This window comes from Pantherophis guttatus, chromosome 1, assembly GCF_059756535.1.
Source record: "Pantherophis guttatus breed Tessera chromosome 1, ASM5975653v1, whole genome shotgun sequence".
In the NCBI taxonomy this organism is placed as follows: Eukaryota; Metazoa; Chordata; class Lepidosauria; order Squamata; family Colubridae; genus Pantherophis; species Pantherophis guttatus.
The window spans coordinates 39036129-39054238 of NC_142063.1; positions in this window are offsets into that span (position 1 = coordinate 39036129).

The window sequence follows — 18110 nt, forward strand, 5'->3', positions numbered from 1 at the left end:
CTGACCTTTTCATACAAAGAGAAAATTGGTCCTGACTAGGCTGTCTTCAGATTTGAGGAGACTGTCAAGTTGTTTCAGAAAAAAAGACCGAACTGGATTTTGCACAGAATGTGTTTGCTAAGAGAACAGTCTACCCCAGCAGCAAGCTCATACGGCATTCTTTGAAGGATGAATAAAATTGGAGATTGGATTTTGATTGGCTGTTTCAGGAATAGAAGACCTTTTCCATTCATGGAAGGAAGCACTCAATGGAGGCTCCTCACTGAGAAAAGAGCAAAGGGGACCCCTGTCATGATGCTCCAGATGCTTTTGCAACGCTCCATAGTAGCTTTTCAGGAGGCACATTTTTCTATTCTCAACTCTACCAGCCCTTATTTGAATGTTTAATGAATAGTAGCATCACTGCTGCATTAACCAAAGTTGCATTGCAGTTATCTTATTGGCAACAAGACATATTTTAGTCACAGTACATGGGGAAAGTATTATATACTCCATTTTAAGGCAATGGTGGCCTGCCATTGGTGGCTTCATTATATTAAGTATACTATCGCACTAAGCCATAATATGATTAGTTCAGTTTTTATTCTAGTATATTGTGCTGTTGGAAACCCACCCCTCCCCTAGAAAAATGAAATATTTTAGAATATACTAAAAAGGCGGAATATTTCCCCCTAAAAGGGAGGCAGAAACTCATTTGCCCCCACCTTTGTCAATGGGCCATTAAGGCCTCAGCATCCCATCTGCAACACAAAGGACCCATCTAGCAACAGAAACTCACCACATGGCACCTGGGAAGATTACATCAGCCAGCAAGGCTAGCTAAGACCACCACCCCCTGGGAGTCTGACAGCCAATCAGGATACTCTTCCTGTGCCCCAGGAAGTTCAAAGCCAGAGAGGGGGTATAAAACCCAGGGACTCTCAGCATCTTTGCCATTTCGGCTCAGGAACTCAAACCATGTGATCCTGTCCACCATTAAACCATCTTTCCAAGCAGTCTCCATGTTTCCAGTGTCTTTTCCCCCACTTGGAACTGAACCCAGATGGACATTTCTTCCAACAATGCGAAATCTGCCAATTGTGATTTACTGAATACCAGTGTTATACAGCCCTTTATTGTAGTTTACATATGCAAATATAGTTAAGGAGAAAGCTAAAAAAAGTGTTTCTGTTAATCTGGCACTGGTCTAACTACAACTGCATATCTTTTACTATATGCCGTGCAAAACACATGGACAATTCTTGGGCTGATTTTCACTCTCAAGTTTCTGAATAGCACAGTAATTACAACATTTACCGACATGTAGTACTTCACCAGTTTGTAGCTCTAACAAGATTTTTTTTTTAAATTACTATTTTTTTCCCCCTGAGCTTTCTTGCTTATAGCTGTTAAACTTTAATTAGTTTAGTGGTACATCAAGCCCATTGGAAAAGTGGGTAGCTCTCAAAAGTAGTAAAAAAAGATTTTTAGTGGTTTTTGAAGTGAGGGAGTGTTATAACTATTATATAACTGAGAAAGCCCTCAGAAGTGCATCAACTTATTGAGACAGAGCAGGGAATATGAAGTGAGAGAATGTGTCTGCCTTTTATCAAAGTGCAGGAGGGTGGATATCTAGTAGAAAGCAAAGTCTAACTGACAAATGAGATAGCAACTCTTGAGCCAGCACAAGCTAGAAAATACTCTTTCTACTTTGGAAAAGGGAAGTAACGGCAGAGGTCACATTCTGCATGGGAAGTAGAAGGCAATGTTCATTCCTACCTTCAAGAAATGGTTGGAGGCCTAGATTTGTGACAGAATAACTTGGAAATGTGGATATGCTCTAAGTATTGCTCTAAATATTCAAGACAGTGTTATAATAATTCGTAAGGTAAAGGTAAATGTCCCCCTCGCACATATGTGCTATTCGTTCCCGACTCTAGAGGGCGGTGCTCATCTCTGTTTCAAAGCCAAAGAGTCAGCGCTGTCCAAAGACATCTCCGTGGTCATGTGGCCGCCATGACTAAACACCAAAGGCGCACGGAACACTTTACCTTCCCACCAAAGGTGATCCCTGTTTTTCTACTTGCATTTTTTATGTGCTTTCGAACTGCTAGTTTGGCAGAAGCTGGTAACGGGAGCTCACCCCGTTACGCGGCACTAGGGATTCGAACCGCTGAACTGCCAACCTTTTGATCGACAAACTCAGCATCTTACCCACTGAGCTACCACATCCTTTTCATAATAATTAGTACTTAATCCCTAAACTATATTGGATGTTTCTGCTGCTTTATTCCAAAACACTGTGGAATGGTAGCAGCCTTGGTTTTCAGATTTTCAAACGATAAGGAAATTGACCTATTTGCTTAGAACTCTGATCTATTGCAAAAGTTTGGGGTGATTTATGTTGAGTGGACAAAATTCATGCCAGATATTGACCAGATAAATTGATATTCATCTTTGCCATGGCCTGGAAATAATTACTGGCTTCTTATTTAAAATAAGAATAATCATTCTTCCAAAATACAGCTTAGTTACCAATAAATGATCCGTTGCACAAGGCACTACAAAAAAAAAATAAAAATGGATGAGACTGTTTACGCCAAAGCTAAACAGCCTGATATTCCAGGCTAACTGTGACCTGGAAGGCACTCTATACTGTCAAGAATGTCATCTCTCCTCCAATCACTGACTTCCATCATGTTTTTGCCCTAGGATCAAGCTACCTGCTCCTTCTAAAGGGGACTAGGGAATGAATGATTTGTTTGTTTGTCTGAGGAACAGGTAAAATATTGGACTTATTTTTACATATTTTCATTAATAAAATAATGAAATAGTATATCTTTTTCTTTTTTAACCAGGTGAAATTGTTCTACAAGTATTTCTTTCCAACACAAGAAGAACTTTCTGACATGGCTGATGGATTGCCATAGCCAAAATTCATACTGTATTTATCTGAAAAAAATATTTTCTTCAATTCATTTCTGAACTAGATGGATCATTTTAGATTTATTAAGAGTATTGTAATGTATGGAGTTTAGATTTTTTCCCCCCTCATCTTCCTTTGTGGGCCTGTTTGTTTGTATCCTAAATTCAAAGTTGGCTTCTTTCAAATAAATATGATATTGTACATCCAAATCAGGAGATATCCTCATGTGATACTGTGACTCTTGACAGTTCTAAACAGAGCCTATTTTGATAAATTTAATACTTGGGCTGAATCACATCAGCCCTATTTATCATAATAAATAAGCCTTATTTATCAGAAACTGCTGACACTTCAAAACTATTTGTTTCAGATTTGCATGAATAAGATTGACAAGAGGGTATAAATTATTAGCTTAAAAGAATGCAGTCTACACAGATATAAAAATATAAAAACTACTTAACAAGCCTATGTACATGTCAAGCTTTCTTTATCTACAAATATTGCCTTTCTGCATTAAAAAGACATTCAAAAATAAAATGCAATTTGGCTTCCATTCTTATTTATGTAATTGGACATTTCCCACCCTGTAGTTTGGATTAGTTTGGAAATATCTCCCTTCAGTCCTTCATTCCACATACTGTAGTGGTGCAGTGGTTAGAATGCACTACTGCAGGCTAACTCACTGCTCACTCCAGGAGTTCGATCCTGACTGACTCAAGGTTGACTCAGCCTTCCATCCTTCCGAGGTCAGTAAAATGAGGACCCAGATTGTTGGGGGCAATATGCAGACATTTGTAAACCACTTAGAGAGGGCTGTAAAGCACTATGAAGCGGTACATAAGCCTAAATGCAATTTTGCTATTGCTACTGCAATTCCAAAGCATTAACAAGTTTGATAAGCTTATTTATCAACCCTAGTATAAAACCAAGTTCTGCAAAATTCATGGCTGATTCCTGTCTCCAATAGCTAATGGTTTCTCCTGGATTTGGATTTAGTCTGTGTTATTTTTGTTTCATGATCTTTATTAAAAAAAATATGATAGTAAAAGCACATACAAGCTAAAGTTAAAAAAGAAGAAATAGAAAGAATAAAAAGTGCAAAGAAATAAAGAGAAAAAAGCAAAAGATAGTAAGAAATATATGTGAAGTTATGTCCAATCTTCATCGTAATAAGTAAAAACAAATTTGATAACTCTTTATCCCCTAAGGTAACATTAAATATTTTTTTCTTTCCATAACTCATCCCTTATATATATGCAAATCCATACAACTAGACACAAGGACAATTTTTTCCCGATTACCATTATTCTGCTTAACAACTAATTCTCACAATGCTGTCAAATAATTTACTAAGACTGTATTACTATTATTCTTCTCTTCCTTACTTGTATCTATCTCTTTCCACTTATTACTATAACCATGTTGCTTGTATCTTTCAATTATATTGTTTTTATTTGTTTCCTAGTATGATTTTATAGCTTATCAGTAACCTTGACTATCACTAAACCTTGTATCTTTTTATTCTTGATGAATGTATTTTATTCTCCTTATGTACTGTACACCGAGAGCATATACACCTAAGACAAATTCCTTGTGTGTCCAGTCACACTTGGCCAATAAAGAATTCTATTCTATTCTATTCTATTCTATTCTATTCTATTCTATTCTATTCTATTCTATTCTATTCTATTCTATTCTATTCTATTCATCTTCAACTTTTCACTCCTTGTGTCAGGAAAAAGTCCATAAAGGGTTACTAGAACTTTATGAAAACATGGTTTAATCAAACAAATCAACTTTTTGGTTTTTCCTTTTACTTCTACAGTTTTGCTTTTTAATTCATTCAGATGTCATAGCATTTGTTCCTGCTCATTTGGGGAGGAACAGGCTTCGGCTCAACCCTGCCAAGTCGGAGTGGCTGTGGGTACCGGCATCTCGGTTCCATGGGGATGCTCCACCACTGGTTATAGGGGATGAGGTGTTGCCCCCTATTGACAGGGCGTGCAACTTCGGCGTCCTCCTGGATTCACGGTTGTCTCTGGAAGATCATGTTACGACCGTGACCAGGTGGGCATTTGCCCAGATTTGTCTGGTGTGCCAGTTGCGCCCCTACCTGGACTGAGATGCCCTACGCACGGTCACTCATGCGCTGGTCACCTCCTGGATTGACTACTGCAACGCTCTCTACATGGGGCTGCCCCTGAAGACCATTCGGAGGCTTCAGCTGGTGCAGAATGCGGCCGCGCGGGTAGTGATTAGAATGTCCTGACGCTCTCATGTTACACCCCTCCTGCGCGACCTGCATTGGTTACCAGTTGCCCTCTGTGTGAGATTCAAGGTGCTGGTGTTTACCTATAAAGCCCTTCATGGCTTAGGACCGGGGTATTTGGTGGACCTTCTGTGGCCAGCAACAGCTCCCCATCACCCGGTGCATTCCGACAGAGAGGGCCTACTCGGGGTGCCATCGACCAGACAGTGTCAGCTGGTGACCCCTAGGGAATGGGCCTTCTCTGTGGGCGCACCTACCCTCTGGAATCAGCTCCCCCTGGAGCTCTGGATGGTCCCCGACCTTCGCTCTTTCCACCGCGAACTAAAAACATTGCTATTTCGCCTGTCCGGTCTGGACTGATGGGGGTTTTTTAAATGGATTTTAATTGATTTTAGGGATTTTATGTGTAACTTTTAACCCAGAGTTTTTGTTTTATTTTTCTGTTTATTGTTGTGAGCCGCCCTGAGTCCTCTCGGAGAAAGGGCAGCATATAAATCTAAACAAACAAACAAATAATTAAATAAATTTGATCTCTCTTTAATTTTAATTTTTCTTTTCTTTTTCTCAGTTTTCTGCAAAACTTTATTGAGGCGCTTTTGTAAATTCAGTAAAAAGTCCTTATCAGGGTCATTCTGTCATCAATTCACTTTAACTGACTTCTCCATTTTATAATCTACCCTTTTGTTATTATCCAGTATTTCTTAATATTTTTACACCAGGTGAAATTTGTTCCATATTTGTCATTCCTTTGTTCATATTTTTTAGACAAAGTCTATCCACAGAATCTGACATCTATACCAGGGGTGGGTTCTATTTACCTTTACTACCGGTTCACAATGGGAAGCTTCTGCGCATGTGCAGATTGTCTATTATGACGTCCGGGTGGGTGGGCAAAGCCTCCCACCACTTTTACTACTGGTTCGGAAGAACCGGACAGAACTGGGAGCAACCCACCACTGATCTATATGCTACTAAACTCTTGTACCTGTAACCTTTAAATGGGTGAAATGTGCAGCATGGCAAAAACATTTTCAACTAACATACCCCAAATAATTTACAGACAGCTGGGACTCACTGCCAGCTTTCCACAAGGAAATTCAATAGGGAAGCCAACAGGAAGTTGCTCTCTCTCACACTGTGTTTGGCCTAAACAACAACATGAATTGTTTGAGTTGATTAGGACAATATGTGAATTTATAAATCCACTGTAATTTATAAAAGAGTTTTAGAGTTCAGGAATATATATGAATTTAGTAGCTACATCTTTTTCAACAAACCATGATTAAATTACTTGTGTAACATGTGAATGCCTAGATTTCTGTATAATCTATCGCCAACCTATGGTAGTTTGGAATGAACACAAGATACGGTCTAATCTGGAGGTGACATTACAATTCCAACATTTTTTTTAAATTTTTTAATTTTAAATTTTTTGCTTTAATTTATATGCCGCCCTTTTCCGGAGACTCAGGGCGGCTTACAATGCGTTAAGCAATAGCCTTCATACTTTTGTATATTTATACAAAGTCAGCTTATTGCCCCCACAATCTGGGTCCTCATTTCACCTACCTTTGAAAGGATGGAAGGCTGAATCAACCTTGAGCCTGGTGAGATTTGAACTTGCAGTAATTGCAAGCAGCAGATGTTAATAACAGTGCATTAGTCCACTGTACTACAGGCTTGTACTACATACCCTTGGATTGTTCCCATCATTCTTCAGTTTTACAAGAAAAGCTGATACAAGCTTCCATTTTTTCCTAATTAACTTTTGAATGTATCCTATGTATTTTCAGACATTGTCTTAAATACCACCTTTCCCACCTCTGCATCAGTAGGTAAATCATTTATAACCCGTCCATTTTACAAATTAACAATTTTATTCTCTGTTTCCAAATTAATTTTGTTTTTAATCTGGGTTTGTTATGATAGTGTAGTGCCTTGTTCCTTGTATTGTTTCTAGAGACCTTCTTCAGCCAAAGCAATTTAAAAATATTGTAATAAGTCACACAATCTAGCTAGAGTCAGGTGGATTTGTTAAATCCACTGAATTGTTCTAATTTAGAGAACACAGCTGTGGCCAGCTACTATCTAAGCTGACGCAGTGGCCCTTTAAATAGGTACATTTTCTTCTCCAAATTTCATCCCATGTTATTAGATTTCCACAGCTTTACTTTCTCTTTGAGGCACAGGAAATTTCACAGTTAATGTTTGTGTATGGTAGGGGGAAAAGATGGATAACGCCGTGGCTGGCGGGATCACTTTCTCATACATCCATTTTTCAGCACACTGATTGATGTATGTTACTACAGCTATACTTTTTATTTTCTCCTCTCCCCAGAAGTCTTAAAATATGCTGAGCTGTCAGCATCTTTCTGTTTTCTCTCCTTAGCTGCCTTATAAAACTCTGTTTAGGACATGTTGACATTGATCCAACATTGCAGAAAATTCTGCCTCCTTGAGATTTATACCAAAAGCTCCACGGAGCAAAGGCAAAGAGAGAACTTGGTTTTCTGGTACCTTATACAATAGGAAATCGTTCAGAAGAGCCCCTTTCCCTGGACAGACTTTGGGAAACCTATCCTTATACACAATAATGCTGCCCAAAGGGATGGTCTCCAGTTGGTGTTGTGAACTGACCATGACTAAGGCAGTAGTAGGTTTCAAATCCAGTCACTACCAGTTTGCTCGTGGGTGCACACGTGCTCACGTGTGTGCGCGCGATGCTTCTGCGCATGCGCAGGAGTGTCTGGGCAGGTGGGCGGAGCCTCCTGCTGCCGCCACTATCAGTTCGCCCAATCCGGGGCGAACCGGTAGCAACCTACCTCTGGACTAAGTCCATCATGAGACTGTCTTTCCCTTTCTCTGCTTCTTACTGAATTCCCAATTGGGTTAACAAATAATCAGTTTAATTTTGGTTTATGGAATTGGTTGGGTTTTGTAAAGCACACCACACCATAAAGTAGGCATGTATAAACTGAGATACCTCCAGCCTCAGGAAGCCAGGACTGAAAGTCTCGATACACTTCTAAAAGTTGTTATCAAAAATAACACTAAAGTACAATTATTAAAGTTAGGACTGGAAATTAGTCATTTAAATTACATTTGATTTTTTATCAAATTGCAGCGTAACTAAAATGAAGTTGTTTCTTTTTTTGTCTTGACCTGCTTGGGGGTTGTTTCCGACACAAGACTCAAAGATTGACATCAATCAATCTGAAAGGGCTTGTAAAGACTTAGTGGGGATTTGGGAAAAGCTTTTGTTAAAGAGGAATTAGTAATTGTACTTACTTATGACCGGATCAATGGCTCATTCTGAAAAGATATTTTGTATGTTTATGTGTTTTTAAAAATAAAAAAAAATTGTTCAAAAAAAGTAAAGACTTACTATGTATCTCTAAATCACTGCAAGTTGCACAAGATTCATGAAGCAAAACCATGTTATGGCTCAGTGCAGGGCTTCGAGACCAGCAAATAATGCAATGCAGGGGTGAAATGCTCCTGGTTTGGACCGGCTCGGGCAAGTAGGTAGCGATGGCGGCGGGCAGTTCAGAGAACCGGTAGCAAAAATCCCTGCCCCCGCCCACCATGCCCAGCTGAGCCCCGTGATCATCAGAGCCTTTTTCTCCTTTTAAATGGCTCTAACCAGCCAAGCTCTGATGATCCCAGCTGAGTTGCTGCCTGCTAATCAGGCAACTCAGCTTGGATCGCCAGAGCCATGTAAAAGAAAAAAAGTTTCTTTTTTTCTCCCCTCCCCCTCTCCCAGCCTCCAGCTTGCTTACCTTAGCTGCTGATCGCATGATGATCGCAATCCATGCATCAGCAAGCAACTGAATCTCCCTGCCTGCAATCAAGCTCATCGGTGAGCAGCTCTTTCTGCCTGCCTGCCTTCCTGCCTAGACTTGTGAACTTCAACTCCCAGCAAAGCTGGCTGAGGAATTCTGGGAGTTGAAGTCCACAAGTCTTAAAGTTGCCAAGGTTGGAGACCCCTGTTCTAGTGGGTAAGTTTTTTTCCCCTTTGGGAGCTTTAAAAAAAATAGTTAATTGAGGTTTTTTTTAGTTGTTCTTTTTTTAGACCTAGTCATTTAAAGTTTAGGAAGTTTTAAATTTAGCTGCTTTTATATAAAAAATAAAAATAAAATAAAATAAAATAATATTTGTGCAGCTTTCTGAGATTTAGTGTTTCTGTAGTGTTTCACTCTAACTACACAAACACACAAAATCTCACAAAGCTGTATGTGGAATTTTGTGTGTGTGAAGTGTGAAAATTAGTTTTTTGGGCTTTTTGTGGCTGTGTGAGGTTCCTGCTTGTTGCAGGGGCCATTTTGGGTCTAGCACAGCTGCTTTTACATTGTGGGTGAGCCAGTTGTGTTGTGTTGTGTTTTGTAGGTTAAAAAAGGGCAAAGAAGTGACATTGACTTGGCCATGCCCACCCAGTCACCTTACCACCAAGCCCCACCCACTAATTAAGCCACGCCCATAGAACCGGTAGCAAAAATAATTAGATTTCACCCTGATGCAATGTATATGTCCAGCCTTCCCCTTCCTCTCCTCGCTTCACAATCCTTTGTTCTTTATCTCTCTTCTTTTTTTGCTCAGCTACCAGCCATGGAAGGGACAGGTAATCTTTGTTCTGGTTTGGAATTAATCAAATTAATGCAGTACTTTTGAAACTAGGTAAAAATTGCATGAAATTAGCCAAAAGATATGTGTGGTACAAGACCTGCCAATGGTGTGTCATTGATCGAAAGGAATACTTCTTCTGGTTTTCAAAATGGCAAGATTGGAAGAGCAATGCTTGCAACAATGTTCAAGCATAGAATAGTTTTCATTTGGAAGAGGAAAGGAGTTAAGCATTTTAGCAGCACTTGTATTTTCTCTTTATTCTTCAGTGGAATATTCCCAATTTTATTTATTTGCTTATTTTTTTATAAAATTTATATAGCTGCCTGTCTCATATAAGGTGATTTTGGTAACAGACAATAAAACCAAAAATTAGAATAAAAAAACCAGTTAAAACAATTAAATAATTAACATAAGTAAAAACAAGACTATGAGAGGGTTAAATTAAGATTAAGAGGTTCAGCCAATGCATGGGTTCACTTCCCTCAGAAAATCTCCAGGCCTGATGAAAAGAATCATGTTTTGAGGACTTTCAAAAATGCCACAAGGGTGGGGCTAATTTCACCCCAGAGGGGATGATGTTCCAGAGGGCATGTGGCTCAGCACAAAAGGCCCATTTCCTGGGTCCCATCCAGTGCTGGGTTGCTCCCGGTTCAGTCCAGTTCTTGCAAACCAGTATTAAAAGTGATGGGAGGCTCCGCCCACCCGCCCGGACATCACCATGGACGATTTGCACATGCGCAGAAGCACACATGCTCCCATTGTGAACTGGCAATAAAGGTAAGTCCCATCAGAAGAAACTCATTAGTAGATGGGACCCACAACATGCCACTTCTGTTGAAACTGATGGATCAGATAAATGTAATCAGAGAGAGGTGGTCCCTCAAATAAGATGGTCCCCTTCAAAAGTTAAAATCAACCCATTGAACTGTATCCAGAAGCAAACTGGCAAGCTAATGCATAACTGCTTACACCACTGCATTTTGCACCAGAAAAAGCTTCTAGATATTGTTGAAGAGCAGCCTTATGTGCAGCGTGTTAGGGTAGGACCGTGATGGCGAACCTATGGCCATATCTATGGGCACATGAGCGTTCCCCTAGCTCAGCTCCAGCACGCATGCGTGCACCGGTCAGCTGATTTTTGGCCTTTCCATGCCCACCAGAAGTCAGGAAATGGGCTGTTTCCAGCCTCTGGAGGGCTCCAGGGGTGGGGAAGGCCATTTTCGCCCTCCCCAGCTCCTTAGAAAGCCTCTGGAGCCTGGGGAGGGCAAATAACAGGCCTTCCGGTCCCACCAGAAGTCAGGAAACGGGCCATTTCCGGCCTCCAGAGGGCCTTGGGGGGAGTGGGGAAGGCTGTTTTCGCTCTCCCCATGCTCCTAGAAAGGCTCTGGAGCCTGGGGAGGGCAAAAAAACAGGCCTACTGGGCCCATGGTGCTATCGCATGCCAAAAGCGGGGGTCATGCGGGGGTCTCATTGAATTATGGGTGTGGGCACGCATGTGTGCAACCTCCCCTCGCTTCCCCCGCTTTTGGCATCACTGCTCTAAACAAACATTATTTCTTTCCTTTCCCCAAGCCCACATAGAACTCTATTATAGATGATTGCAAGAATTAAGATTGCATTACCTATTCTACTGTTTTCACCAATCAATAAAAAAACTTGCAATGGTTTACATCCATACAGATAAATAACCATTCATTTAAAATGCTCATGGCAAAACAATTAAAAAATCAATAATCACAAACAATATAAAACAACAGCAACAACCAATAGGTAGAAGTATACAACCAAGGTACAAAAGCAAAACCTAGCAGATAAATTAATTTCAAAATAAAAATGATGGCCACAGTCAAACCCATTTCCAAATGTTCTACATAAAATTTTAGTCTTAAGCAATTCCTGTGATGATAAAAATGATGAGACAAGGTGGAACCAGCAATTGAGAAACAGCGCCTCCTGGCTTCCATTCCATTTACCTCAAGGCAAATGGAGTATAATCAAAAGTTTTTCCCAGGAAGAACATGCTACTGTAGATGGGCTGAGTCATGTAGGTGAATGCAGCCCTGCAGGTATAGGTTAAAAATAACAGTTGGCACTTATTGGTAATGATTGTAGAGCCTGAAGCACCCACCAATAATTAGGCTGCACTTCAAGATCATATACATGAAATCAGTGGTGGGTTGCCCCTGGTTTGGACCGGTTCGCAAGAACCGGTAGTAAAACTGGTGCGAGGCTCCGCCCACCACCCTGGATGTTCGTCATCAGTGATCTGCACATGCGATCCCATTGTGAACCTGTAGTAAAGGTAAGTAGAACCTACCCCTACAGGAAATGCCCTGAAGACTACATAGTACTAAATACAAATATTATACTTTTGCCCCTAGGTAGCTACTGGGAGAAGGGAAACAAGTGATCTCATATGCATCATGATACCCCTGCACAAGTGACTTAGATTATGTGATTTGCATGTTGTAATTGTGGCTTCTGCCAGATGCCTGTATTTTAATCTTAATTCTTACTTTGAGGTCCAAATGTAACATGGATAATTTTGCAACATTATCAGTACATTAGCACTGGCTTTAAAGCAGCAGTCCCCAGATTTTGGGTGCCAGAGACCGGTTCCATGGAAAAGAGGTTTTTCCACAGACCAGCAGGGGCGTGGTTTTGTGTGCTGCCTGCATCCCACTCGTGTGCATGGATGGGACTTCGCTTGTTTGTGTAGCCTGGATTTCTGGTGTGCCACGGATCAGTGCCGGCCCATGGCCTGAGGGTTGGGGACCCCAGTTTAAAGGAAAGGTTTGCACTTTAATTTGTAAAAAGATTTTCTGGTCCATGAAAGCAAGTATGAAAGACATGCAACAAGAAAAAGAAAAGAAAACATCTAAGCAGAAACAGAAAGTATCATTCTTTTCACGAATTTAGCTTTTCAAAGAATAGAATATCATATGCTAACATCACTATTGTCTTTAGCATAAATACTCCCTTTTTTTACCACCCTGTAGTCCTTATCCAGGGATGCGGTGGCTCAGTGGCTAAGATGCTGAGCTTGTCAATCAGAAGGTCAGCAGTTCAGCGGTTTGAATCCCTAGCACCGTGTAATGGAGTGAGCTCCCGTTACTTGTCCCAGCTTCTGCCAACCTAGCAGTTCAAAAGCACGTAAAAAATGCAAGTAGAAAAATAGGGACCACATTGGTGGGAAGGTAACAGTGCTCCATGCACCTTCACATTTAGTCATGCCGGCCATATGACCACGGAGACATCTTCGGACAGTGCTGACTCTTCAGCTTAGAAATGGAGATGAGCACCGCCTCTAAAGCCAGAAATGACTAGCATGCCATGTGCGGGGGAACCTTTACCTTTAGTCCTTATTCAGGGTAGAGTCAGACAACTTGATGTTCATTTTCCTCACCTCCAATTTTCTATAACTCAAGTATTTTATTGGGGTGGGGCTTATTGAAAAAAACCAGGCCAAGGGCTGGGTGATGTGGCAGATTAATTTAGAGGAAGACATTTTCAGCAGTGCTTGAAGTATGTAAAACCCCAATGCCTCAGGGTAACAAGGAATCCCTTCTGCTCTGGAAACTAAATCCCATCTCTGGAGATTGTACCTGGTGGTTCCAGATATATGTCCAAGAGAAAATCCAGAGTTTTTCTTGAATGTGATAGACCTATAGAATTTTGTGCAGTCCTTGGTGCTCTTTGAACTTGGTTGTTTGTTTGCAGAGATTTCATTATCCAACTAAGTAACTTCATCAATGCTAGTGAGTATTGGGGGGGGGGGTGTTTGCTCCCTGTTTATATACAGGAGCTTGTCCTGCTATTTTGGTGGGGATGTGGTTTTCTCCTCAGTAATTCTTTGATTAGGATTTTAATAGAAAAGAATATACATAGCTCAGAGTTGAACTGTAGGAATAACTATTAAGAGGTAATATCTTGCAGACGAACAGTTCATGGGATATCCATGAGAGTTTTGAAAAAGATACTTGGATGCTACGATGCGTCTATAGCTACAAAGATTAGTAAATGAAAGCAATGATTTTCACAGTCTATGGAAGCAAAAGTTGGATTTGAAGAAGCAGGATCAAAACAGTATTAACATTTTTGCATCTTAATGTTGGAGAAGACTCCTGGGAATGCCATGGGTAGCCAAGAAAGCAAACTAATGGATTACTGAACAATTCAACCAAGTTTCACTGACACTTGTCAATTGTCACTTGAGACACATTATGTGAAGACCTAACTCTCTGAAGAGACTCTAATGCTAGGAAAGGTGGAAGAGAAATAGAGGACTACCAGCAGCAAGATGGATGGACTCGGTTATAGTCATAATGGGTACTCTGATGGAAGACTTGAAGGACCAATTAGGGACAGAAAGTAAAGTGAAAAAATATTGCTGTATTGTAGGAGCAAGTTTATAATCCCAATTTGAGAGGAGATAAATTCTGTAGAAATCAGTAGACCTATCCTATGAGTACAGATATTCTGGCAAAATCCTGGAGATGAGACTGCAATCAACCTCCCTTGAAACTATTATTTTCTTCTGATCAAAACATAGAGGAAAAACACTGTCATTTTTGCAGATAATGTTTAATGTGTCCTCATCAAGACGCAAAACCAGGATCATGAATGAATCTTACTCCCCAGGCTGATATCTTCACTTTTTTTTTTTTTTTGCAGGAGTATCCTTTCCTTTGTTTGTTTTTATTAGACATATGCTAGCAAAAGTTAAATTCAGTGAACTTGTAGCAAAGTCAGTATAGCTTTTACATTGGTTTAAATTGTGCATACCTTATAAGAATAAAAATAGACAGCTTAAAAATAATGTTCCATTCCAAAGTGAGATTCTACAGATATCTCTATTTTTAACACAGACTCACAGTTATGATGAACAGTAATGAGTATTATTAATTGGAGTTAATTGCAATGTGGTAGATATGAATAGATGCAATTGCCATGTATAAATATTTTATGTCTTTACTTTAAACATGCAATTTTGTTACATACTTTGCAATGATTTAAATGAATGTGTTGTTTTTGCAGGTATGTGTATAAGGAAAAATATTAATTTATCTAAACACTGTTCTCTTCCACAGTAATCCCACAGCAATTCTAATGATTGGGCTCCCTTGAATTACTATATAAAATGGTTAGATATTGGGGGGGGGCAGAGGGAAGGTCTCTTTCATCTGATATTATTAGGTGTAGGGTTTCCTGCCTAAACAGGGGATTGGACTAGAACAGAGGTTAGCAACCCATGACATTGGAGCCGCATGTGGCTCTTTCATCCCTCTGCTGTGGCTCCCTGTTGCTGGTCGGCTCCACAATTGATAGGGCTTTCAGTTAGGACAGGTAGAGGAAAAAGGATGCCGTGCTAGGAGGAGACTCTATGGTGGGGGAACCGGACTTCTGGTCGGCTCCAGAATTGAATGGGGGGCTTCCGGTTAGGACCTTTGTGGCTCTTTGAGTGTTTAAGATTGCCGACCCCTGAACTAGAAGACCTCCAAAGTCCCTTCCAACTCTGTTATTCTATTCTATTCTATTCTATTCTATTCTATTCTATTCTATTCTATTCTATTCTATTCTATTCTATTCTATTCTATTCCATTCCATTCCATTCCATTCCATTCCATTCCATTCCATTCCATTCCATTCTAATTATTTAAAACAAAGAAATGTCTAGAAGATGCAAAGGACAATAGGTCCGGTTGTTGCAAAGAATAAATGCCTTTTAAAGTAGCCTTAAAACGTTCACTGTTACTTGAGAGAAGTTGCTCATCTAGTGAATTAAACCTCTTAAGGAAAACAAGGCTTCTTTCCTTTCCTTCTGGATCATATACTTAATTCAATTCAATTCAATCTGCATTTTCTATAGCTTTTCTCTTCCCATTTTTTCCCAGTACAGCTCCATCACCTCCTTGCTACATTTCTATCCTTGGTTTCTTCGTTTTTGGTTTCCTAGAAGGCAGGAGGGGAATGTGTATTGGCATGTGTGTAGTATATGAGAGAGCATGGTTAACATACTGTATGTGGGGTGAGGAGAATTAATGTTTGCTATAATGTAATTTCTTATTTCATAGCACTTCATTTTAATTAGAAGTGTTTAATTCAATTATTTATTTTTATCTCGACCCACGTTTTGGCGGAGTGTGGTTTCTAATAGGTAAATAGATGATAGATAGTTACATAGATAGATGGATAGATAGATAGATAGATAGATAGATAGATAGATAGATATAGATTGACATAGATATATAAATATGCCCAGTGGTGGGATTCTGGGGGTTCTAGGGGGTTCGGCCGAACCCTTTGTTAAATTGCTGGCTCGCCCCGCCCCTTGCCCCGCCCCTCCGCACTACTATTTATTCCCAATAAATGGGGCAAGCGAGCCAGCAATTTAACAAACGGTTCGATGTTTTTTTGTAATTTATTGGCCCCGCAGCACACCGAACCGTTTGTTAAATTGCTAGCTCGCCCGCCCCTCGCCCTGCCCCGCCTCCCACCCGCATAGTGCCAGCCTACCGTAGCCAGGGGTAGGCAATTGTGGCTCTTTTACAACCTGTGGACTTCAACTTCCAGAATTCCTGATACAGCTTGGCTGTCTGAGGAATTCTGGGAGTTGAAGGCCACAGGTTGTAAAAGAGCCACAATTGCCCACCCCTTCCCTAGCCTGAGTTCCGCTGCCTGGGATCCACGTGGGCTGCCACATGGTTCCCCACCGGCTCCGGATGCAAGAGAGCAGGATGGAGAAAGCAGCTTCCACGCCTTCACTCACCCTCACTCTCTGCTCTGTTGGATCGCCGGCCGTTCGCTTACCCCGCCCACTCCCAATCTATTGCTGCCTCCAGAGTCCCAGCTGATGGCTAGAGGAAAAAAAACCTTCAAATTCTTGCCGCGGGGCTTCAAAGGGCCGCCCTGTAGCCAGTGATGCAGCCGAACCGTTTGTTAAATTGCTGGCTTGCCCCGCCCCTCCGCACCACTATTTATTGCCAATAAATAGTGATGGGCGAGGAGCGGGCGAGCCAGCAATTTAACAAATGGTTCGGTGTTTTTTTGTAATTTTATTGGCCCACGGAGCTTCAGCATAGGCTAATTAGCTCCTTGATTCTATCGGCCTCCCGGCTCTCAGCTGATTTGTCTCAGCTGTTTTGCTCAGGGCTCTGCTGCTTCCTTGCAAAGAGTCCTGGATCAGATTTTTTTTCCCTTAGCTCTGCTGAAACACGAAACTGAAACTGCTTTGCTGTTGCTGCAAGGTTGGAAAATTAGGCAGGCAGAATTCTTTTCTTTTTCCTCACCAAAAAAGGTAGGTGCAAACAATGGGAAATTTAGGGAAAAAGAGGAGAGTTCAGGATTTTAAAACACAAAAGAAAAAAAGCTCTATTTAACTAGGGAATTGTAGTAATTGAGATACTATTAACTGTATATTTCTGAAGGCAGAAATGGTTAAGTTGTGGTTTGGAGGAATATATGGGGGAAATTATTTGGTTTATTATTATTGGTAAATATAATTAATTGATTTGTAAGAAATTGGATTGCATGGAAATAATTGGAATATTCATGTTCATATTGATTAATATACAAAAAGGTAGTTATATAACTAATTGATTTATATTAAAATGTTGAATTTGTATTAAACAACTGTATTACATAATTAACCAATGTGAGGATGGATATAAAAATAGATGACAATGGGAAGGGGTATAATATAGAATAGAAGGGAAAAATTGAATTTGATTAAGATTAGAGATGAAGATGAAGGGTAATATTGGTTTTTTACAAAAATAGATGAGGAATAAATATGGCAAAAAGGAAATATAGAAATTGTAAATTTAATTGAAATGACTAAACACTGTTTAAATTTGTGAACCGGCCAAATACTCTGTTCAAAGAAAATACATTGTATGTTTGTATGTGTGTTTCTAATTATTGTTATTTGTTCTCTTTTATTCTTTAAAGTTTAACAATTCATTCTTTATCTTAATATCTTTATATTTGTTTGGGGTTGGCTTTTTTCCCTTTCATCTTTTTTATTATACAGCAATCTTTCTCCTCAAACCTACCACCTCTCTCTTTTCTTTCCTTCTTACTTTCTCTTCCTCCCCCTCTTCTTCTCCTCCCTACTTCCTCTTCCTTTCTCCTTCTCCTCCTCTCTTCCTCCCTCTCTTACCCTCCCTCCTACTCTAATTTCCCTTCCCTTCCTTCATCCCTCTCTATTGCTGTATCCTTTTATGCATATGGACTACTCAGAGGGCTGAAAAAGTTATTTCTGACTGGTCCTTGCACTTTTGACCAGTCCTCGAACTTACGACTGTCCTCACA